General features: G+C 46.5%; 1 protein-coding gene across 5 annotated transcripts in view; it reads left to right on the top strand.

The window, feature by feature from the left end:
- Positions 1-25,796, top strand: part of LOC126470158 (protein O-linked-mannose beta-1,2-N-acetylglucosaminyltransferase 1-like) — a 2,280,325-nt gene that overhangs the window by 264,539 nt on the left and 1,989,990 nt on the right. For 4 of the 5 annotated variants that reach the window (XM_050097779.1, XM_050097777.1, XM_050097781.1 and 1 more), the window contains exon 2: positions 14,689-14,804. The exons of the other annotated variant lie outside the window; for it this stretch is intronic. The gene's annotated coding sequence lies outside the window, so the exon portion shown is untranslated. The remainder of the gene's footprint in view (positions 1-14,688; positions 14,805-25,796) is intronic. 5 annotated transcript variants of the gene reach the window in all.

The raw sequence follows: 25,796 nt of genomic DNA, 5'->3' as shown, positions 1-25,796 counted from the left end.
ACGGTCCTGACCGGCCGCCGTGTCATCCTCAGCTCACAGGCGTCACTTTATGCGGATACGGAGGGGCATGTGGTCAGCACATCGATCTCCCAGCCGTATGTCAGTTTAAGAGACTGGAGCCCCTCCGTCTCAATCAAGTAGCTCCTCAGTTTGCCTCAGAAAGGCTGAGTGCACCCCGCTTGCCAACAGCGCTCGGCAGAACGGATGGTCACCCATCCAAGTGCTAGCCCAGCCCGACAGCGCTTAACTTTCGTGATCTGACGGGAAAAGGAGTTACCACTGTGGCAAGGCCGTTGGCCTCGTCTAGACTCTAAAGGACAGAAGAATTGTGTAGTGTACACTACAGGATCAAAAGTATCCGGGCGGTAGCGTTCTCGCTTCCCACGCCCGGGTTCCCGGGTTCGATTCCCGGCGGGGTCAGGGATTTTCTCTGCCTCGTGATGGCTGTGTGTTGCGTGCTGTCCTTAGGTTAGTTAGGTTTAAGTAGTTCTAAGTTCTAGGGGACTTATGACCACAGCAGTTGAGTCCCATAGTGCTCAGAGCCAAAAGTATCCGGACACACATTTGTGGGCATTAATATCGAGTGTGTATACCCTTCGCCTTTATGACGGCTTGATCTCTGCTGGGGACACTTTCAATGTGATGTCTGAATGTCTGAATGTATGTGGAGGGATGCCCGTCCATCATCCTCAAGAGCCAAAACCAAAAGTACTTAGGTTGGACGCTGAGGTCTTGAGAACAGTTGACGTCCTGACTCATCCCACAGGTGGTACACTGGGTTCAGATCGGGTCCCTGGGCACACCATTCCATTTCAGGAATGTCATTGTCCACAAACCATTCATAGAATGAAGGCTTTCACGACCTGATGTTACAGCTGCTCGTAAACCTTTCGGGAATACGCTGGACATACTCAGCGAAGGAGCGCCTCTGAGGATATCCAGCACAGTATTGGACAAAACGTCAGGATCAGAAGAGTTTCTTGGACCACGACCTCACATCCCGAAAGGTTTAACAGCAGCGTACAGACCGCTGCCACGCAGATACCACTTTATAGCACAATGCATTCTCATGCTGGTACAAACTAACAGTCATCATCTCTAAACTGTTCCCCTACCGTATGCAATGCACAGTGCTGTGCAATATGTTCATATCCTTTCGCTTTTAGCGTTTTCTTAAACGAAATAAGGGGTCGACGCACTGACCACAAGGAATACCCCTACACCGTAACACCACCTCTCCCGTACTTCACTGTTGGCACGATGGCAGGCAAAACTCTCCAGAAATTCGCCAAACCCAAAGCCTTCCATCAGTTTGCCACAGGGTACAACAATCTTCACCATTGTACGACTCTCCCTATCCGTTAGTATGTGAGGTCTGCTTTGGCTTAGTTCAGCTGTGGCTGTTCATTCGCGTTTTCACTTCACACTCACATCAGCAGCAGTCGACTTTGGCAGCTTTAGAAGGGTCGAAATGTCTCTGATGAATCTGTTAGCCATATGACACCAATGGCTAGTCCAAGTTCGGGGTCACTGAGCTTTCCCGAACGACCGATTTTGCTGTTACTGCATCTGTACTGACAACACGACACTCTTAGCCTCCTTTTATACTGCCGGGTCTGCCTCCCATGACATTAGTGGCCAATTCAGTGTTACATTGAGTGTCCGGTACTTTTGGTCGGGTAATTTACGTCCAAAACCGTGCGTAAAATATATTTCCAGAATTGGTTTCAAAACCTGCAGAACTGTATTACTTAAATTTTAAAGGCGATATTTTGAAAAACGATAAAATAATTTGTACCAAGTTTTTAACTTACATTGATTTTGTAAAAACTTAAAAGCGGTCTTCGTTATGAAAATATCTTTAGAGTACTTCCAGCATCTGAAGATCACCACTCCCTTCCTCCATGACTCATCTGTGTTCAAATATAATTCGATGTTAATTGACTTTCACCATCCATGTTCTTCTGGAGAAAAATGTAATAATTCACAAACTGAAAAAAATATTTGTATAAATTATCCTACCACTCATCACAGAGCGTTGTAGAAGTATTGTTGAAGATAGTGATGTGAAAATATTTACAGGCTGGCAATTACAAAATACAACCGGAACGAGCCGATGCCTTTGGTATGGCTGTAAAAATAAGAGCCGCGCGGGATTAGCCGAGCGGTCTAAGACGCTGCAGTCATGGACTGTGCGGCTGGTCCTGGCGGAGGTTCGAGTCCTCCTCCGGGCATGGGTGTGTGTGTTTGTCCTTAGGTTAATTTAGGTTAAGTAGTGTGTAAGCTTAGGGACTGATGACCTTAGCAGTTAAGTCCCATAAGATGTCACACACATTTGAACATTTTCGTAGAAATAAGCAGCTGCGAGTGGTGTGCTATATAACAAATGCTAATACGGAGGCGATGAGATGCACCAATAGAAACTTGAATGGTGTGAGAGACGGATCGGCCTACAGACGAGCTGTCTCTCACTGCACAAGGTACAGTATATGCCCTAAGCCAAAAGTGCTGAGTCTCCGTCATAACCTTCCGCCTTGGGAGTAATGCAAGCTCCTAAATATGCAATGTAACCCCAGGCTGCCACAGAATGGAGCAATGAAACTGTTGCAACAAGTTCCACGATAGAAGACCCTGGCGGCACAGTCGCTGCATTTTGAGTGCCTGCTAAATGCTGCCTTACCCGAGGAAACTTCTCCTGCCTAGCAGACAAATTCATTCGGACAAAGCGAAGTACCCAACAGAGAACGTTTCTGCTAGGAAAAATAGTGTCACTAGAAATGAGGCACATTCCACGGAATCTTATATATAGAATCCGGAGTAACAATCAATTAACGTAGAGTTGCTTCACCAAAGGAAGCTGCAAAAATGAGTATGGAGCCTAGAAATTTTTAATTATATATTTTTTTAACGTCCAGGATATAAGCGAAAGAACCAAAGAAAGACAAATATAACGACAGTGATAAAGATACTTTCAGAGGTGCTGATGATTTGGCCGTGCGGTTCTAGGCGCTACAGTCTGGATCCGAGCTACCCGCCGGTCGCAGGTTCGAATCCTGCCTCGGGCATGGATGTGTGTGATGTCATTAGGTTAATTAGGTTTAAGTAGTTCTAAGTTCTAGGAGACTGATGACCTCAGAAATTAAGTCGCATAGTGCTCAGAGCCATTGGAACCATTTTTTACTGATGATTGTTCACTGTGAAATGATGCAAGCAAATCGCTACTAAATAGTTGCTACACTTACAAACAGCGATTTCTCTGCTTGGTCAACAACACAACACTGTAATTCAACGCCAAAAACTTTTCAGCGATACTACCAAATACGTTAATTTTGTCTTAAACATAATAATCTAATTTGCCAAGCCCAGGTTAATATACTTACAAGGGAACCTCCCCATCGCACCCCCCTCAGATTTAGTTATAAGTTGGCACAGTGGATAGGCCTTGAAAAACTAAACACAGATCAATCGAGAAAACAGGAAGAAGTTGTGTGGAACTATGTGGAACTATGAAAAAAATTAGTAAAATATGCAAACTGAGTAGTCCATGCGAAGATATGCAACATCAATGACTATAGGACTCAAGGAGCGCCGTGGTCCCGTGGTTAGCGTGAGTCGCTGCGAAATGAGAGGTCTTAGGTTCAAGTCTTCCCTCGACTGAAAATTTTAGTATCTTTATTTTCGCAAAGTTATGGTCTGTCCGTTCGTTCATTGACGTCTCTGTTCACTGTAATAAGTTTAGTGTCTGTGTTTTGCGACCGTACCGCAAAACCGTGCGATTAGTAGACGAAAGGACGTGCCTCTCCAATGAGAACCGAAAACATTTGATCGCAAGGTTATAGGTCAACCGATTCCTCCACAGGAAACTACGTCTGATATATTCTATACGACACTGGTGACGGCATGTGTGTCACATGACAGGAATATGTTGTCTACCCACCTAACTTGTACACTTGGCGAATGGGTAAAAAGATTCTTCTACCTTGCCCGATTTAGATTTTCTTGTGGATGTGATAATCACTCCCAAAAATTGATGAAAATATAAGCGTTTGTTACATAAACTGAAAAAAAAGTTAAAATTTTCACCCGAGGGTAGGTTTGAACCAAGGACCTCTCGTTCCGCAGCTGCTCACGCTAACCACGGGACCAGGGCGCTCTTGAACTCGCGTGAGCCTTGATGTTGCATATCATAACTATGGACTACTCAGTTGGTATATTTTGCTTATTTTTTCATAGTTCCACACAACTTCTTCTTGTTTTCTCGATTGATCTGTGTTCAGTTTTTCAAGGCCTATCCACTGTGCCACCTTATAACTAAATCTGAGGGGGGTGCGATGGGGAGGTTCCCTTGTTAGAAATAATATTGCGCCAAGTCGAGACGCGCCATCCACTTTATGGCGTGCAAATTAGCTACTGTTAAACAGGACACGATGGACCGTATTTGTACTCATATTTACTACACACTCTGTAACACTGAAGCTAATAATACTAAATTTTCGTATTGTCACTGAAACTTCAATATTTCCCTAACATTGGCCTATAATTTTGAGTTTACAGAGACTCTGAAAAATAGTAGTTAATTCATAAAATCTTGTTATTGTTGGATATTAGTACTGAGACTGGGACTAACAGATAAATGATAGATATACTGATAAGGCAAAACACTATGGTTCAAATGGCTCTGAGCACTATGGGACTCAACATCTTAGGTCATAAGTCCCCTAGAACTTAGAACTACTTAAACCTAACTAACCTAAGGACATCACACACACCCATGCCCGAGGCAGGATTCGAACCTGCGACCGTAGCAGTCCCGCGGTTCTGGACTGCAACGCCAGAACCGCTAGACCACCGCGGCCGGCGCAAAACATTATGACCACGGCCGACAGCGACGTTGGATTTTGACCCAACGACATCGTCAATTTCTATTGCAATGGGCACGGAAACATCAGTATTCGACCGTTGATCAATGGAAATGTGTCAGCTCTTCGAGTGAATCACATTCTTGCTACACCATGTCGCTGGTCGTCTCCACAAGGCGAACGGTGGCTCGAAACGTGCAGCGCGCCACGGACGCAGGCTGGTGGGAGCAGTATTATGCTATGGGAGACATTCTCCTGCTCTAGGCCTGTGCTAGTAATCAAAGACAAGCTGACAGCTGCGAACTACCTGCATCTCTTCATGCTTAATGTTTTCCCCGACGGCGATGTCACCTTTCAGCAGTATAACTGTCCGTGTCTCGGAGCCAGAACCGTACCACATTGGTTTGAGGATCATTATAGTCAACTCACGTTGACGTCTCGGCCACCGTATTCGCCTGATGTAAATCCTATGGAACCCATCTGGATCGTTTTCGGGCACCAGCGGCCCGTTGCATACGCGAATTACATAAACTGTGCGTAGACATGTAATGCCACATACCTCCACGAACATACCAAACAACTGTCTGATCCACGACGCGCAGAATCAGTGATGTATTTCGTTCCAAAAACGGACAAACAAGCTGTTAATGTCATAATGGTCATAATGTTTTGGCTGATCAGTGTTTTCCTGAAGGCAAACCGCTTAAATGCAAGAATGAAAATAGAGAAGGGAAACCCTTTTGTTGTCGTAGACCAATACGAGTCGCTGCAAAGCTCTAGTCACTAGTCACATTAGCAAAACAGAAAATCAGATGTCAATGATGATTTCAAGAGGATAGTATACTCCGATGAACTGTTCTTTAGTTTTAAACAACATTTCATTCGTACACTCATTACTAGTTGATTTAAGGACACATGCTTCGTAGTGCGTAGCCCCTCGTTCCATGCTCATAACGCGTCGGGACATGACATGGCATGGCATGACACGGCAAACGTTGGGGAGACATTCTGATTTACAACTGTGCAGTCACCACCCGCAACTGAAAGTGAACTTTTGCAGCTGGACCTATTGAGATTGAGGCACAATGAAGCATTTTTATGTTCCTAAAATGTTCTGACAGAATTTGGGAGCGATGGGAGTGTGGGTGCGTTGTGTGACTTACGTGTGGAGTGCTTTAGGACAACGAACCAAGACATGTTATCAAACAGTAGGTTATCACGTCATGCGGTTCGGGATACGTGTCCCCTATCACCGAAGTGTACCGTGATTCATCAGTCCATGTGGCTGTTCGCACGCGTGCACACTATCCGACTGCAGTGTGTCTCTAGACCCATCCTATTCTCTGTGCCCTGTAACGTACAGTACTTCATATCGAGGTGATGATTCAGGATACTATGGTTGCTCACCGGTTGTTACGATTCAACATTGATGTACTGTAGTCCACCTATCCGCTGTCACAATCCGCGATGTCTATTACTCGCAGCACATCGTTGCCCAGTGAACTTGAATCTAATGGTTGCGGTTTTTCCAAACCGAGATATTCTCAGTATATTCTTGACTAGGTGATATATAAGAATTCCAGATGCTGTGCGATCTTGGAGATACTGAGATTTTGGTATTCGGAGCATAAGGCAACCACTATTTTGTTGGGATTAAATGCACTGTTATCATGTGTCATGTCCTTAGTGCTCTCGATTGTCACGCCGACAGCCAATGCAGTGTCTTGGGACATCATCGTTACGCAACTAACTAAACTATACCGTTTGCTGAGGCAATAGGAGCTCGCTCTCTCTCTCTCTCTCTCTCTCTCTCTCTCTCTCCAACTTAACACCTATCCCTAATTAAGTAGCTCGTGAATGTACTTTGACGGGCGCTCACAAACGTTAACATGTCGGATTACTGCTGCGATTGTGAAATATGCAGTCATTGCATTTATTACACTAAATTTAGGAAATCCTATGCATTGTGTGGAACCATTTTCCAGTATCCCCTTCCACAGTAGCTGCTCTTTTCAGACGTAGTAGGCCAAACATATGAAAAAATGTCAACATCTTCCCGCACTCATTCTGTCGCCTTCTCGGTTGCACACTATCACCTGTCGATCTTAGAACATCGGGTGCGCATTATCGGTGACCAAGCGAGAGGGCGCAGTCGTTGAAACACCAGACTTGTATTCTGAGGAAACGGAGCTCAAATTCCCTTCCGCTATTGATTTGCAATTATTTACTAATTCACTTCAAATAAACGACAGTACACTTATTTTAAAAAGACTGCAGCAGAATTCCTGTTCAATCTGTGGTTGTGATCTTTTCGAATGATATCTCAGTAGATGACAAATTAACCTCCAATCTACGTTCCTTGTTTGTAGATCGTTGCTTATGGAACAATATAGCTTACTGCATGACAGGTAACACACAATTTCCTATGGAATCAGTTAGTGTTATATGTATCCAACAGGCGACAAATCTAAGCTATACTAAATTTTAACAGTGGTCTAGTCTCAAACCGTGCTAATCATTTTCGTTTAATAGCTTCCATATGCCGTCTGCCATACCAAGTTGTATAGTTCTTAGAAGGCCAGGAGAAGCCAAACTTCAGTTAACTGAGTATATTCCCACGTGCTACTTTGCAGGATGTGGAACGCTCAGCCTATGAATGTATGTGACTGTACTCCTCCTATATGCGTGTGTCTGAATACTGCTGTATCTGTACGTATGGCTATAATACCCATATCTGGTTACTGTATACTGTTCTCATGTTCTGTCTAACTGCTGCTTATAAAACTGCACAAATATTTACCCACCCATAGTTTTTGAAACAATTCTTCAAGGATATATAACATGACATTTTATTGTTAATTTAGATCCATCGTCATTAATATGGATCGAATTTGGAATATCCCACATTTTTATCGACGGCATTTCATTATTTTTTATTGTGTTACGTGAAGGATTTTTATAGCATACTTCCTCTGCGTATTCTGTGTTATATTTTCATCTTGTTTATTTGTTTCAATGAACTGTGGATGTAACATTTATTTTATGACGGACTCTGAGCTTCGTTAAGCCTATGTAACTTCGTACCAGGGTACGACTTACGCTAATGTATACCCTGCATTGTCAAAACAAACAGTAGACTCATATTTTGTGCTTCGAGATGGCTGTACGGGCACGTACAAAAGCCAATAAATATAAAAAAGTAGTTGTACAATTGGGCTTGTTTCGCTTGGCGCCCCAAAAACAAGATAGAATCATTTATGCTAATAAAAGACCTGTAAAACCGTTGTGTCTGCCTGTCTTTGAATACGCTAATCTCCAAAACTACTATACGGGTTTCTATGGCGCTTTCATTATTAACTTCAGCGTAACTAGGGGCACCATATAGGCTTTATTTCATCAGAATCGTATCACGGAAAAAAATATATTCATACACATTTGAGAAATGTAGGTATGTTTCTAAAAGTGTATTTATGTATGTGTCACGTCTCCTCCGAAATCACAGGACCGATTTCAACCAAACTTCTTACACATACCACTAACTGTCTGGAATCCTATCAGTAGGGTAATGGTCGGGATAAATTACCACTTTTGTTGGCTTTTACTATTACAGTTGTGGTTGTTAGTTATATGACTGTATGTCCTTCATTACTTCTACTAATTCTTTAGCAAAAGAGTATTACACGTCAAAGCCCAGAGAATGATATTTAGGCCCTCTGCTTCATTTCTTGGGTAAATGCCGTCCTTCTTTATTGGTATGGCTAAAGACGTATTTTTATAACCGCTGAATGATAATTTGTTGTCAGTTCACAATGAGAAATACATTCCAATACGCATCACAGTCACGTCTTATATAGCAGTGACCTAAGCAATCAGTTGAACGTGTCTGATATTCAGTTCATGAACACATCATCATGAACGAATGTCGTACTCCCCAGAATGAGACGGTACCGGGGTCTTGTATGCCACCTGCAGCAAGGCCAAATGTGGTGTTACATAACGCAAATTAGGTACAAAATCCCCAGTGAGGCAACTAGGGAGTAGATAGAGAAGACTAAGATTCGTCTCAAATCAGCTGTGATCACACTGGATATGCAGAAGCGATGTAAGGGCTGTTGAGAAAGTTAGATGACCGTAACAAGGACAATGTTCAAGGTGTAGCAGCCCATTGCACATTCATAGGATACCGTTAAACTGAAGATAATTGCAGTAATTCTCAATACGTTCTGACCGTTGTAGGCGAAAGAACATCTGTCGACATAATCAAACGAAAGATATCGTATACATCAACTCAGATACGCCAAACGAGACGAAAACGCACCATAAGCAAGGATAACAGCACAGACACTTTTAAATGTCTTAGGAAATAGATAGAACGCCCGTAACGAAAGGATTAATATTACAAATAACTGAAGAGTAAATTAATTACTATCCCAAAGAAAAGGAATTTTGTCATGATTACCAGCCTTCCTTTCAGGAGAAAAGGCGATGATACATTAAACTACACTTTAGTGTGTATTCCTAACAGTTTAAGATTAAAGCTATGCACAATGTACGATTTTTTGTATTGTAATAATAGAAATCCTACCAGCAATAGGAACGAGAGCAATGTCAAAAATTAAAAACTTTACTTTCCGGAGTGCAACTCAGGGGACAATGCAGACTGACGATCGAATTTGATTGGAACCGTGACACTGAGATGTATAGTTTATGTTCACTGCAAAGATGCAGCCTATCTCTAAGGGTTGCTATCTCATACCGGCCGGGGTGGCCGAGCGGTTCTAGGCGCTACAGTCTGGAACCGCGCGACCGCTACGGTCGCAGGTTCGAATCCTGTCTCTGGCATGGATGTGTGTGACGTCCTTAGGTTAGTTAGGTTTAAGTAGTTCTAAGTTCTAGGGGACTGATGACCTCAGAAGTTAAGTCCCATAGTGCTCAGAGCCATTTGAACCATTTTTTGCTATCTCGTTTTTCAGTATCAATGACTGTGTTGTGTGACAGTTCGAATCCACGTAATGGGCGATCTGTTGTATGCTTTTTGACTATTCTCATTAAATCTAACTCAACAAAAAGAACGGACGTTTGGAAGAGGAGGCACGTCGATAACGAGAGCAAGTGCCTGAACGCGTTGTTCCTACAGCTGAGGCGTCAAAATGGTTCAAATGGCTCTGAGCACTATGCGACTTAACTTCTGAGGTCATCAGTCGCCTAGAACTTAGAACTAATTAAACCTAACTAACCTAAGGACATCACACACATCCATGCCCGAGGCAGGATTCGAACCTGCGACCGTAGCGGTCGCTCGGCTCCAGACTGTAGCGCCTAGAACCGCACGGTCACTCCGGCCGGCAGCTGAGGCGTCACGCCAATTACTAAAATCTGCAACGCCCACGAACTCACAACAGGACATTCCATCTTGCTTCTACGGATGTGGTTAGCGAACGTTGAAGGTCGATATTGGCTAGACCCTTTGCCTTCCCTGTGTCTTAGTCCTCTAAGGAACACTGCTCTTCGAGTAAGGATAGGCAAAGTGTAACACTTATTCGTTGTGCTCTAAAATAGAATCTTCGGAGTGCTGGGTAGGTTGGGGGGAGGTAAAATTCCCACCATCTCCACCGAGCATTGCCCCGTTTATCCACCCCAAGGACTACGTGACTCACTGGACAGTTAAGTACCGAGTTCCAGCCACTCGACTGGAGCTCAGTGGCAGCAGGCGCCTTTTATTTTTTGCCGCTAAGTCCTCATGCGAGAGGGGAGGGGTAATTGTTCCGTCGCCTTGGTGTGAGGCCGTTCCTCGTAGCTGGCAGCAGATGCGACCTGTGGTCAAACACAGTTCACTTCAAAGTAATCTGTACGGACACATCGAAGCTGGTCGCGCAGCTAAGTTACACTACATTCTCTCTAATAACTATCGCGTCCCAGCTCTACTTTGTTAGTAACGGAAATCTCGATTCAGCCTTTGACCAACACGAGACTAACAGTAGCAACTGTGCGTTCCCGATGCTGCAGGGGAAATGTATCTCCTTTCACAGACAAGCCAAGTAGCACGGATGAAGACAATAATTATTTTCGATTAAATCCGACAGAAAATACTGAGATTCTGGTCGTATTTAGAGTACACCAGCGGAAAGGCGCAATCAATACCTTCACTGCGAGATAGCAGTGGTAATGTTACCGATGACAGCGGCACCAAAGCGGAGTTACTAAACACGGCTTTCGGATTGCTTCACCAAAGAACACGAAGTAAATATATTTACATGCATCTCTGCAAGATCAGATACTGTTGACGATCCACAACTGTACGAAACTAATTCTCTAACGTGTAATTCCCGACATCAGCTATATTTGGTATAGATCCACTACTGAATTATGACATATGAAAATTTGTGCCGGACCAGAACTCTTATCCGGATTTCCCGCTTATCGCGAGCGACGCTTTCAATATTCCATGATCTGAAACAAGAACAGCGGAGGTGACGCCTGTATATAAGAAGGGTAGAAGGACGGATCCTAAAAATTACAGACCAATGTCCTTAAATTCGGTTTGTTGGAGGATTCTCGAACATATTCTCAGTTCGCCGGCCGCGGTGGTCTCGTGGTTCTAGGCGCGCAGTCCGGAACCGCGCGACTGCTACGGTCGCAGGTTCGAATCCTGCCTCGGGCATGGATGTGTGTGATGTCCTTAGGTTAGTTAGGTTTAAGTAGTTCTAAGTTCTAGGGGACTGATGACCACAGCTGTTAAGTCCCATAGTGCTCAGAGCCATTTGAACCATTTTGAACCATATTCTCAGTTCGAATATAATGAATTTCCTTGACACAGAGAATTTGCTGTCCATGCATCAGCACGGCTTTAGAAAGCATCGCTCCTGCGAAACGAAACTCGCCCTTTTTTCACATGATATCTTGCGAACCGTGGATGAAGGGTATCAGACGGATGCCATATTCCGGAAAGCGTTTGACTCGGTACCCCACTGCAGACTTCTAACTAAGGTACGACCATATGGGATTGGTTCCCAAATATGTGAGTGGCTCGAAGACTTCTTAAGTCATAGAACCTAGTACGTTGTCCTCGATGGTGAGTATTCATCGGAGGTAAGGGTATCACCTGGAATGCCCCAGGGAAGTGTTGTAGGTCCGCTGTTGTTTTCTATCTACATAAATGATCTTTTGGATAGGGTGGACAGCAATGTGCTGCTGTTTGCTGATGATACTGTGGTGTACGGGAAGGTGTCGTCGGTGAATGACTGTAGGAGGATACAAGATGACTTGGAGAGGATTTGTGATTGGTGTAAAGAATGGCAGCTAACTCTAAATATAGATAAATGTAAATTAATGCAGATGAATAGGAAAAAGAATCCCGTAATGTTTGAATACTCCATTAGTAGTGTAGCGCTTGACACAGTCACGTCGATTAAATATTTGGGCGTAACACTGCAGAGCGATATCAAGTGGGATAAGCATGTAATGGCAGTTGTGGGGAAAGCGGATAGTCGTCTTCGGTTCATTGGTAGAATTTTGGGAAGATGTGGTTCATCTGTAAAGGAGACCGCTTATAAAACACTAATACGACCTATTCTTGAGTATTGCTCGAGCGTTTGGTATCCCTATCAGGTCGGATTGAGGGAGGACATAGAAGCAGTTCAGAGGCTGTCTGCTAGATTTGTTACTGGTAGGTTTGATCATCACGCGAGTGTTACGGAAATGCTTCAGGAACCCAAGTGGGAGTCTCTGGAGGAAAGGAGGCGTTCTTTTCGTGAATCGCTACTGAGGAAATTTAGAGAACCAGCATTTGAGGCTGACTGCAGTACAATTTTACTGCCGCCAACTTATATTTCGTGGAAAGACTACAAAGATAAGAGATATTAGGGCTCGTACAGAGGCATATAGGCAGTCATTTTTCCCTCGTTCCGTTTGGGAGTGGAACAGGGAGAGAAGATACTAGTTGTGGTACGAGGTACCCTCCGCCACGCACCGTATGGTGGATTGAGGAGTATGTATGTAGATGTAGAACAGCTGCCAATACGAGAAGCTTTGAAGTCGTCATTCTCGGAGTAGCGAAGCAGTTGAGATTACTTAATAAAGTCACGTCTTCCGGTCCTTTCAGAGTTTGCTAATATAGTAGCTCCATACTTATCATTCATATACAACCGCCTGCTCGACGAAAGATCTGTACCTAAAGACAGGAAAGTTGCACAGGTCACACAAGTACTCAAGAAAGGAAATCAGAGTAATCCGCTGGATAACAGAACCATATCGCTAACGCCGATTTGCAGTAGGATTTTGGAACATATATCGTGTTCGAACATTATGAATTATTTCGAAGAAAACGATGTGTTGACAGATAGCACGGATCCAGAAAACATCGTTCTCGTGGAACACAATTAGCTCTTTATTCTCACGAAGTAATGAGTGCTCCCGACAGTGGATGCCAAATTGATTCCATATTTTCGGATTTCCAGAAGATTTTTTACACCATTCCTCACAAGCGACCCATGGAGTATTCTCTCAGTTGCGCGATTGGATTCGCGACTTCGTGTCAGATAGCTCATAGTTCGTAGTAATCAACGGAAAGTCACTGTGTAAAACCGAAGTGGTCTCTGGGTCTCTGGCGTTCCCAAAGGAAGTGTTGCAGATCCTCTGCTCCTTTTAATGTACATAAACGATTTTGGAAACAATCAGAGAATCTCTCCTAGATTTTTTTGCAGATGGTGCTGTCATTTACCGTCTAGAAAATTCACCAGAATATCAAAACCAATTTCTAAATTATTTAGACGAGGTGCGGAAAGTGACAACAGACTCAAAATAGTGGAAAGTGTGAGGCCATCCGCATGAGTACTAAAAGGAATCTGCTGAATTTCGGTTACACGATAAATCACACAAATCTAAAGGCTGCCAATTCAACTAAATACCTTGGGGTAACAATTACGAACAACCTAAACTTCAACTGTCACGTAGAAAGTGTAGTCGGCAAGGCGAATCAGAGACTTCGCTTTATTAGCAGAATACTTATAAGGTATAACAAATCTACCAAGGAGACTGCCTACATTACACTTGTCCGTCGTCTTCTGAAGCGTTTCTGTGCGGTATGGGATGCTAGTGAGATCAGATTGAATGAGGACATCGAAAAAGTTCAAAGAAGGGCAGCCTGTTATCTACTACCGCAAAACAGCGGAAAGAGTGTCACGGATATGAACCGCGGGTTGGGTTGGCAGAAAAAAAGGACATTTTAGCGGCGAGAGCTATTCACGAAATTTCAATGACCAATTTCCCCCTCCGCATGCGAAAACATTTTGTTGACACCCACCTGCATAGGGAGCAAGGCTCATTTTTCCCGCTCTGTTCGGGAGTGGATCGATAAAGAAATAGTTTCAAAGCCGCGCGGACTGAGGCGTCTTGTCACTGCCCGTGCGGCTCCCCCCGTCGGAGGTTCGAGTCCTCCCTCGGGCATGGTGTGTGTGTGTGTGTGTGTGTGTGTGTGTGTGTGTGTGTGTGTGTGTGTGTGTGTGTGTGTGTCGTCCTTAGTGCAAGTTAGTTTAAGTTAGATTAAGTAGTGTGTAAGCCTAGGGACCGATGACCTTAGCAGTTTGGTCCCATAACACCTTACCCCAAATTTCCAACATAGTCTCAAGATGGTTCGATGAAGCCACTGTCAAGCACGTAAGTGTGAATTGCAAAGTAGTCACATATATATGTAGACCTAATTCGTGTTTAATGAAGCTTTATTTTTATAATAGGAAAACTCTGAATTACTCTGCCATTTACTCTCTTACGTCGCCCACCTCTTTACAGGAAAATCCTAACAGTTACTTTTTTTTTTTTACTGTACTTACAGACTGCGTTCCCAGCTGCCACTACTCGTCAGGAAAATCAACGCTACTATATTTCGGTTCTAGCAGCCCATTCCTGGAAGGGTCTCTGGGTGCTTCTTCGCTCAGGCTTCGCCGAAAGGTATGTGAAGCGTGAGCAGCAGTCTATGAAACGTCTCAACGCCTGTAAAGCATACACGCTGTTATTCTCCGTCAGGAGCTAAAGCCGGTTGCATGATGAAGATTCTGTTGTTTCGCTGGTCCTCATGACGCAGCTATGGCGACAGATCCTTTCTCTTTTGTACACAAGCACAATACCCTTTGGCTTCGAGGAAGAATAATCCTCAAATCAGCGGAATGTACGGTGGAATGCAAGTTTCCAGAAAATTAAATGTGTGAAGGGCCAGGACTTGAAACGGAACTGACTTTTCGCCTTTTCCCGCTTAAGGCAAAGATAACGTTTCATCTCCCCCGCTGGCTCACAGGTTTTATGTGGTAGGACATTTCACTCTGCAGCGGTGTGGAAGCTATAACGAAAGGTACGTTACGAAAACTAGCAAGCGCTCTTAGTCTGTGGCTACAGTGAGGTATGCAGGAAAGGTTTTGTCGATTTGAAAGAGAAGTACTTTTAGACTGAAGTCGGGAGTCCAGCCACAAGATTTGCTTCGGTGGCTCGGTTGGTAAATGTATCCTAGCTTCGAATTCCTGGGCGGTACACAGTTTTAATGTCAGTCGGTATAAAAAAGAATTTCGGATTATGGTGTCGGAAGGTATAACGTGAAGACAGTAAGAGAAAATTCCAAAATTTATTCTTTAGTCGGCTCAGGGGCAACCATAACATCGTAGGTTTTCCAGCTTCTGTACAAACCTACCGCGCTAGGTGTAACTCTGATTGCATCACCATCTACATACATACTTCGCAATCCACCATACGGTGCGTGACGGAGGGTACCTCATACCACAACTAGCATCTTTTCTCCCTGTTCCACTCCCAAACAGAACGAGGGAAAAATGACTGCCTATATGCCTCTGTACGAACCCTAATCTCTCTTATCTTATCTTTGTGGTCTTTCCGCGAAATATAAGTTGGCGGCAGTAAAATTGTACTGCAGTCAAACTCAAATGCTGGTTCTTTAAATTTCCTCAGTAGCGATTCACGAAAAGAACGCCTCCTTTCTTCTAGAGACACCCACTTGAGTTCCTGAAGCATTTACGTAACACTCTGGTGATGATCAAACCTACCAGTAACAAATCTAGCAGCCCACCTCTGAATTGCTTCTATGTCCTCCCTCAATACGACCTGACAGGGATCCCAAACGCTCGAGCAGTACTCAAGAATAGGTCATATTAGTGTTTTATAAGCGGTCTCCTTTACAGATGAACCACATCTTCCCAAAATTCTACCAATGAACCAAAGACGACTATCCGCCTTCCCCACAACTGCCATTACATACATGTCAGCTCTTCATATCGCTCTGCAATGTTACGCCCAAATATTTAATCGACGTGACTTTGTCAAGCGCTACACTACTAATGGAGTATTCAAACATTACGGGATTTTTTTTGTTTTGGTTGGCAGGAGAGCATATATCGGGTTACTAGAGGAGGCCCAAAGGCACGCGTTCTAGCTCACGCAGGCTGGCGTGAGGTCTGGAACAGGACAAGGAAATTAGAATTTAGAAAAACCGACGTAGCTGGTGGAATACTTAACTTTAATCCGTTAATGGTGAACGTCGGTCTTGACGGTACATGATTCGATATCAATAGTAACTGATAATGGCGCCTTGCGAGGTCGTAGCAAACGACTTAGCTGAAGGCTATGCTAAACTATCGTCTCGGCAAATGAGAGCGTATTTTGTCAGTGAACCATCGCTAGCAAAGTCGGTTGTACAACTGGGGCGAGTGCTAGGAAGTCTCTCTAGACCTGCCGTGTGGCGGCGCTCGGTCTGCAATCACTGATAGTGGCGACACGCGGGTCCGACGTATACTAACGGACCTCGGCCGATTTAAAGGCTACCACCTAGCAAGTGTGGTGTCTGGCGGTGACACCACATTCCTCCCCCTCAAATCGGCGTACGGTTGTGGCATAAGGCTTCCTCCCGCCGTGGGGAGGACCCCATGTTGACGTATGCGACGAGGTGGGAAGCCTAACAACAGGCGAGGCTGTGCCACCCACACCCTGCCATTCGGACCGCGGGGTGCTAGGAAACGCCTGAAAACCTGCTCCAGCGTGCACGCCAACATGCGGTGTATGCGCCCGCAGAGAGACAGGAGGGGCTGAAGGGTCGACCTCCATCGGGCCGGGGCACCCGACGGGCGAAGACGACATACGGTCCGGAGCGGGCAAGAGATCCATGTCGGAGGACAACTGGTCACGGGAAGCGATCGGCAGAGCGTGACCCAGGGAGGCGCCCGGCGGTTGCAGCGACTCGTCCACTGCGGGCGTCGCCGGCGGGAGAACAGGCGGCGGCGGCGGCGCGTCGCCATGGGGCAAAATGGAAGGCAGCGTGGGTAACACTTGGGGCCGAGGCGAACCGGTAGATCGGTGCCCAGGGCGCTGACCGGACGGCACCGTCGCTGAAAACAGACGGGGAGCGGCAGAACCCGTGCGACGACAGAGGCGCAGCTGATTGAGATGCCGACGCACCTCACCAGAGACCCCCAAAACCAGATACATAGCGCGGCCGAGGCAGCGAAGAATGCGCCCTTCGAGCCAACGCCCTGAACCTCGATAGTGGCGGTAGTAGACAACGTCGCCTGGGGGCAAAAGCAGGTGTCTGCCGCTGTACAGGCACCTAATCCGGTGGATGTAGCAAAGACGTCAAGGTTCGATGAGGGCGACCGTGGAGCAACTCAGCCAGCGAGCGACCATCTCGGGGCTGAGAGCGATACGAGGACAAAAAGAGCAATAACGCGTCCTTCCGAGAATGCGACTCTTTCAACTTCAACATCTGGGACTTTAAAGTCCTGACCATTCGTTCAGCGGCACCGTTTGACTGTGGCAAAAACGGCGCGGACGTCAGATGTTGAATACCATTGGCCTTGCAGAATGACTGAAATTCTGCGGACATGAATTGTGGCCCATTGTCGGAAACATTAGTCTGTGGAAGACCTTCAATGCAAAAGATAGCAGATAACGCTTGGATGGTGGCAGATGACGTCGTGGAAGACATCCGGACAACAAAAGGAAAATTACTGAATGAATCTACCACAACCAACCATCGAGCATTCCAGAATGGACCAGCAGAATCGATGTGTAAGCATTGCCAAAGGGAAGTGACTTTTAGCCATGCAAAGAATTTCCGCAGTGGTGCTGATTGTTGTTCGGCACACACCATGCAAGAAGAGCACATATTCGCAATCGCGGCATCGATTCCGAACCAAGTACAGTGCTGACGAGCAAGTTGTTTCATTCTCACTATACTCCAATGTCCTTGGTGGAGAAGCTGTAAGACAGAGGACTGTAACGAACGTGGGACCACGACCCTGGACTGATCATTATCAGAACGCAACAGCAAAACACCACGTCGTACAAAAAGTCTCTCCTGGTGAGCAAAAAATCGGCGTACCAACGGATCCCCGATCCGTGACTTTGACAAGGCCCATTGCGTAGCAACAAAACGCAGAACGGTAGCAAGGACAGGGTCGGCAGCTGTGGCTGTAGCTACACGACGAAAATCAATCGGAAACGATTCGACTACGTCATCGGTTTCCGCATCAATGAACATGCAAGCAAGTTCGGAGGAATCGAATGCTCTATCCCCAGCAACAGGCAAACGGGACAACGCATCGGCGTTTCCGTGCTTAGCAGTGGACCGATACAAGGTATCGCAGCGGTACTGCGAGAGGAAAATAGACCAGCGAATGAATTTCTGCGCTGTACGTGGAGGTACAGGCTTGGTCGGATGAAAAAGCGATGTCAAAGGTTTGTGGTCTGTGATGATGGTAAAGTGACGACCATACAAGAAATCATGAAACTTTGTAACACCAAATACGAGAGCCAATGCTTCTTTCTCGATCTGTGAATAATTTCTTTGGGCAGACGAGAGCAATTTGGACGCAAAGGCAATAGGGCGATCGTGCGATCCATCTTTGTGCGCAAGCACAGTACCGATCCTGAAATCCGATGCATCCACCATCAACAAAAGGGGCTTCCGGGGATCGAATGGCGTAAGGCAAGTATTGGAAAGCAAAGCCGATTTCAACTGGCGAAAGGCGCGTTCGCATTCCGTCGTCCAGACGAACGGGACACCTTTATGGCGTAAGCGATGAAGCGGAGCTGAAATGGAAGAGGCATGTGGAACATATATGTGATAATAGTTAATTTTTCCCAGCACACTCTGTAGCTGCTTCAAATTCTGCGGCGAAGGCAAGTCTTGTATGGCACGGAGGTGCTCGGGATTTGGATGTATGCCTTGGGCATTGAGTACATGTCCCAGGTAGGGCAAGTCACGAGCAAAAAACACACATTTGTCCTTCCGCAAGCGAAGACCATTTTGTCGCAAGACCTGAAATAATGTTCTGAGATTGGCTAAATGTTCTTCTTCCGTCTTTCCGGAGATCACAATATCGTCCAGATAGTTTACTGCAGTAGTGACCGACGCATAAACAGTTTGTAGATATTGCTGAAACAATGCAGGGGCGGATGCACACCCGAATGGCAGTCGTTTGAATCGATACAAACCAAGATGCGTGTTAACCACCAAAACGCGCTGGGATTCTTCGTCCACCGGTATTTGCAAGTACGCATCTGCTAGGTCCAACTTCGAAAAATGTTTACCCCGGCACAGTTTGTCAAAAAGATCTACCAGGCGGGGTAAAGGAAAAGTTGCAGTCACTAGTTGTGGATTCACTGTTGCCTTGAAGTCCACACAAAGTCTCACACTTCCGGAAGGTTTTGGCAAAATTACTAAGGGTGATGCCCAGAGAGAAGCCTGCACACGTTCAATTACACCTTGTGATTCCAAATCGTGTAATGTTTTTGCGACCTCATCGCGCAATGCGTGGGGAACATCGCGCGCTCTGAAAAATTTCGGTTGCGCGTTTACTTTCAGTTCCAAATGTGCTTTATAGTTCTTAGCGCAACCGAGGCCCGGTGCAAAAATGTCTGCAAATTCTTCACATAGACGAGAAACACTGTCGGAAGGCACAGTCTGGTTCACTGATAGGACCTGATTTACTATAGACAAGTTAAACAACTGAAATAAATCGAAACCAAACAAGTTCACTGCAAAAGAAGAACGAAGGACGTAAAATGACACAAGTTTTGTTTGTCCTTTGTATGTTGCTAAAAGGCTGCACTGTCCTAACACAGGGATCACTTGACCTGCATAGCTAGTTAACTTAACAGTTGCAGCACGCAACGGAGGTGTGCCCAGCAGTTTGTAAGTGTCTTAATTGATCAGTGAAACTGCAGCCCCGGTATCCAGCTGGAATGGTATCACTTTGCCGTTAATGTCCAAGTCCACAAAAAGTTTATTGCCCTGCTGATGACAAGAGCGACTGTCTCGTGCAACGTGAACTGACACTGGTACAAAATCACTTGCGACTTGACGGGAGTTCCCGCGAGGTCAACGCACACTATTTGTGGGACGAACACAGTCACTTTTAGAGAGAGTGGCACTGGGCGGAGTGGAATGGACTATATGAATTGCCATGGGTGAAGTTTCGCGAGCCTGAGTATCCTTGTTTCGATTCCGATTCCAGCGCGAATCAAAGGGCCTGGAATGATTTTGAGTTTCCAATCTGAGCTATTGTCTGGCAAACACTTTGAACATGTCCTTTTTTATGACAGTAAAAGCAAATAGCTTGGCGTGACGGGCAATTCTCACGCGAATGTCTAGTAGCACACCGCGGGCATGATTTTAGCACTGCATTCGCTTGCCGGCGCGGTACACGTGGCTGAGAGCCTGGCGGCAGCGGCGCGGCTGGGTGTGAGGGCTCTTTACTGTTCCGTGCAGCTCGCCCGGCGGGCCGGTTAACCTGACACACGGGTGGCGAAGTTTCAAATGAGTCCTGAGCAAAGTCAAGTGTGTCCTGCCGATCCAATATACCCATCACTTGTTGAAGTGAGGGATTGACTAGTTTCAAAATCTGTTCCTTTATACGAACATCAGAAATATTTTGTGCAATTGCATCACGTACCATAGTATCTGAATAAGGGAGTCCACATTGACACTCAAAAGCACAATCCCTAGTAAGGCCTTGCAAGGTTGCAACCCACTCCCGATTAATTTGACCTGCCGTACGTTTTGTACGAAGGAAGGTATACCTTTTCACAACTACATTGACTGATTCTTTGAAATATGCATCTAGTGCAGACAAAATTTTGTCGTAGGACAGAGTTGCTACGTCGCGTCGGGGAAATAATTCGACTATCACATGGTACATTTGTACGCCGACCGATGATAACAATAAAGGCTGCCACTCGTTACCTTGAATTCTGTAGGTGGCGAGATGGAATCCAAATTGGCGTGACCACTCCGTCCAGCTTTCCAGTGCAGCATCAAAAGGTCGAAAAGTTGGTGCAACAGCGTGTTGTGGCTGCGTTAGCGGTGGAGCGGCGGCTGCCGCATCGTTTTGCATTGCACGTTGACCCTGGACGAGCTGTCCAAGGGCATCCAGTAAGGCCTGCGTCTGCTGATTCTGTAAGCGATAAAATTCGGACAGTACATCTGGAGATGGTGGCGAAGCCATTACACAAGTAAATCAGGGCAATATCGATAAGAATGCGGTTTTGCCTCGTTGCCAATGTTTTGGTTGGCAGGAGAGCCAACACCGTGTTACTAGAGGAGGCCCAAAGGCACGCGTTCTAGCTCACGCAGGCTGGCGTGAGGTCTGGAACAGGACAAGGAAATTAGAATTTAGAAAAACGGACGTAGCTGGTGGAATACTTAACTTTAATCCGTTAATGGTGAACGTTGGTCTTGACGGTACATGATTCAATATCAATAGTAACTGATAATGGCGCCTTGCGAGGTCGTAGCAAATGACATAGCTGAAGGCTATGCTAAACTATCGTATCGGCAAATGAGAGCGTATTTTGTCAGTGAACCATCGCTAGCAAAGTCGGTTGTACAACTGGGGCGAGTGCTAGGAAGTCTCTCTAGACCTGCCGTGTGGCGGCGCTCGGTCTGCAATCACTGATAGTGGCGACACGCGGGTCCGACGTATACTAACGGACCTCGGCCGATTTAAAGGCTACCACCTAGCAAGTGTGGTGTCTGGCGGTGACACCACATTCCTCCCCCTCAAATCGGCGTACGGTTGTGGCATAAGGCTTCCTCCCGCCGTGGGGAGGACCCCATGTTGACGTATGCGACGAGGTGGGAAGCCTAACAACAGGCGAGGCTGTGCCACCCGCACCCTGCCATTCGGACCGCGGGGTGCTAGGAAACGCCTGAAAACCTGCTCCAGCGTGCACGCCAACATGCGGTGTATGCGCCCGCAGAGAGACAGGAGGGGCTGAAGGGTCGACCTCCATCGGGCCGGGGCACCCGACGGGCGAAGACGACATACGGTCCGGAGCGGGCAAGAGATCCATGTCGGAGGACAACTGGTCACGGGAAGCGATCGGCAGAGCGTGACCCAGGGAGGCGCCCGGCGGTTGCAGCGACTCGTCCACTGCGGGCGTCGCCGGCGGGAGAACAGGCGGCGGCGGCGGCGCGTCGCCATGGGGCAAAATGGAAGGCAGCGTGGGTAACACTTGGGGCCGAGGCGAACCGGTAGATCGGTGCCCAGGGCGCTGACCGGACGGCACCGTCGCTGAAAACAGACGGGGAGCGGCAGAACCCGTGCGACGACAGAGGCGCAGCTGATTGAGATGCCGACGCACCTCACCAGAGGCCCCCAAAACCATACATAGCGCGGCCGAGGCAGCGAAGAATGCGCCCTTCGAGCCAACGCCCTGAACCTCGATAGTGGCGGTAGTAGACAACGTCGCCTGGGGGCAAAAGCAGGTGTCTGCCGCTGTACAGGCACCTAATGCGGTGGATGTAGCAAAGACATCAAGGTTCGATGAGGGCGACCGTGGAGCAACTCAGCCAGCGAGCGACCATCTCGGGGCTGAGAGCGATACGAGGACAAAAAGAGCAATAACGCGTCCTTCCGAGAATGCGACTCTTTCAACTTCAACATCTGGGACTTTAAAGTCCTGACCATTCGTTCAGCGGCACCGTTTGACTGTGGCAAAAACGGCGCGGACGTCAGATGTTGAATACCATTGGCCTTGCAGAATGACTGAAATTCTGCGGACATGAATTGTGGCCCATTGTCGGAAACATTAGTCTGTGGAAGACCTTCAATGCAAAAGATAGCAGATAACGCTTGGATGGTGGCAGATGACGTCGTGGAAGACATCCGAACAACAAAAGGAAAATTACTGAATGAATCTACCACAACCAACCATCGAGCATTCCAGAATGGACCAGCAGAATCGATGTGTAAGCATTGCCAAAGGGAAGTGACTTTTAGCCATGCAAAGAATTTCCACAGTGGTGCTGATTGTTGTTCGGCACACACCATGCAAGAAGAGCACATATTCGCAATCGCGGCATCGATTCCGAACCAAGTACAGTGCTGACGAGCAAGTTGTTTCATTCTCACTATACTCCAATGTCCTTGGTGGAGAAGCTGTAAGACAGAGGACTGTAACGAACGTGGGACCACGACCCTGGACTGATCATTATCAGAACGCAACAGCAAAACACCACGTCGTACAAAAAGTCTCTCCTGGTGAGCAAAAAATCGGCGAACCAACGGATCCCCGATCCGTGACTTTGACAAGGCCCATTGCGTAGCAACAAAACGCAGAACGGTAGCAAGGACAGGGTCGGCAGCTGTGGCTGTAGCTACACGACGAAAATCAATCGGAAACGATTCGACTACGTCATCGGTTTCCGCATCAATGAACATGCAAGCAAGTTCGGAGGAATCGAATGCTCTATCCCCAGCAACAGGCAAACGGGACAACGCATCGGCGTTTCCGTGCTTAGCAGTGGACCGATACAAGATATCGCAGCGGTACTGCGAGAGGAAAATAGACCAGCGAATGAATTTCTGCGCTGTACGTGGAGGTACAGGCTTGGTCGGATGAAAAAGCGATGTCAAAGGTTTGTGGTCTGTGATGATGGTAAAGTGACGACCATACAAGAAATCATGAAACTTTGTAACACCAAATACGAGAGCCAATGCTTCTTTCTCGATCTGTGAATAATTTCTTTGGGCAGACGAGAGCAATTTGGACGCAAAGGCAATAGGGCGATCGTGCGATCCATCTTTGTGCGCAAGCACAGTACCGATCCCGAAATCCGATGCAACCACCATCAACAAAAGGGGCTTCCGGGGATCGAATGGCGTAAGGCAAGTATTGGAAAGCAAAGCCGATTTCAACTGGCGAAAGGCGCGTTCGCATTCCGTCGTCCAGACGAACGGGACACCTTTACGGCGTAAGCGATGAAGCGGAGCTGAAATGGAAGAGGCATGTGGAACATATATGTGATAATAGTTAATTTTTCCCAGCACACTCTGTAGCTGCTTCAAATTCTGCGGCAAAGGCAAGTCTTGTATGGCACGGAGGTGCTCGGGATTTGGATGTATGCCTTGGGCATTGAGTACATGTCCCAGGTAGGGCAAGTCACGAGCAAAAAACACACATTTGTCCTTCCGCAAGCGAAGACCATTTTGTCGCAAGACCTGAAATAATGTTCTGAGATTGGCTAAATGTTCTTCTTCCGTCTTTCCGGAGATCACAATATCGTCCAGATAGTTTACTGCAGTAGTGACCGACGCACAAACAGTTTGTAGATATTGCTGAAACAATGCAGGGGCGGATGCACACCCGAATGGCAGTCGTTTGAATCGATACAAACCAAGATGCGTGTTAACCACCAAAACGCGCTGGGATTCTTCGTCCACCGGTATTTGCAAGTACGCATCTGCTAGGTCCAACTTCGAAAAATGTTTACCCCGGCACAGTTTGTCAAAAAGATCTACCAGGCGGGGTAAAGGAAAAGTTGCAGTCACTAGTTGTGGATTCACTGTTGCCTTGAAGTCCACACAAAGTCTCACACTTCCGGAAGGTTTTGGCAAAATTACTAAGGGTGATGCCCAGAGAGAAGCCTGCACACGTTCAATTACACCTTGTGATTCCAAATCGTGTAATGTTTTTGCGACCTCATCGCGCAATGCGTGGGGAACATCGCGCGCTCTGAAAAATTTCGGTTGCGCGTTTACTTTCAGTTCCAAATGTGCTTTATAGTTCTTAGCGCAACCGAGGCCCGGTGCAAAAATGTCTGCAAATTCTTCACATAGACGAGAAACACTGTCGGAAGGCACAGTCTGGTTCACTGATAGGACCTGATTTACTATAGACAAGTTAAACAACTGAAATAAATCGAAACCAAACAAGTTCACTGCAAAAGAAGAACGAAGGACGTAAAATGACACAAGTTTTGTTTGTGCTTTGTATGTTGCTAAAAGGCTGCACTGTCCTAACACAGGGATCACTTGACCTGCATAGCTAGTTAACTTAACAGTTGCAGCACGCAACGGAGGTGTGCCCAGCAGTTTGTAAGTGTCTTAATTGATCAGTGAAACTGCAGCCCCGGTATCCAGCTGGAATGGTATCACTTTGCCGTTAATGTCCAAGTCCACAAAAAGTTTATTGCCCTGCTGATGACAAGAGCGACTGTCTCGTGCAACGTGAACTGACACTGGTACAAAATCACTTGCGACTTGACGGGAGTTCCCGCGAGGTCAACGCACACTATTTGTGGGACGAACACAGTCACTTTTAGAGAGAGTGGCACTGGGCGGAGTGGAATGGACTATATGAATTGCCATGGGTGAAGTTCCGCGAGCCTGAGTATCCTTGTTTCGATTCCGATTCCGGCGCGAATCAAAGGGCCTGGAATGATTTTGAGTTTCCAATCTGAGCTATTGTCTGGCAAACACTTTGAACATGTCCTTTTTTATGACAGTAAAAGCAAATAGCTTGGCGTGACGGGCAATTCTCACGCGAATGTCTAGTAGCACACCGCGGGCATGATTTTAGCACTGCATTCGCTTGCCGGCGCGGTACACGTGGCTGAGAGCCTGGCGGCAGCGGCGCGGCTGGGTGTGAGGGCTCTTTACT

This window comes from Schistocerca serialis, chromosome 3, assembly GCF_023864345.2.
Source record: "Schistocerca serialis cubense isolate TAMUIC-IGC-003099 chromosome 3, iqSchSeri2.2, whole genome shotgun sequence".
NCBI classification, from domain to species: Eukaryota; Metazoa; Arthropoda; class Insecta; order Orthoptera; family Acrididae; genus Schistocerca; species Schistocerca serialis.
The sequence above is the reverse complement of the archived record's forward strand: the minus strand, read 5'-3'. Positions and strand labels throughout refer to the sequence as shown.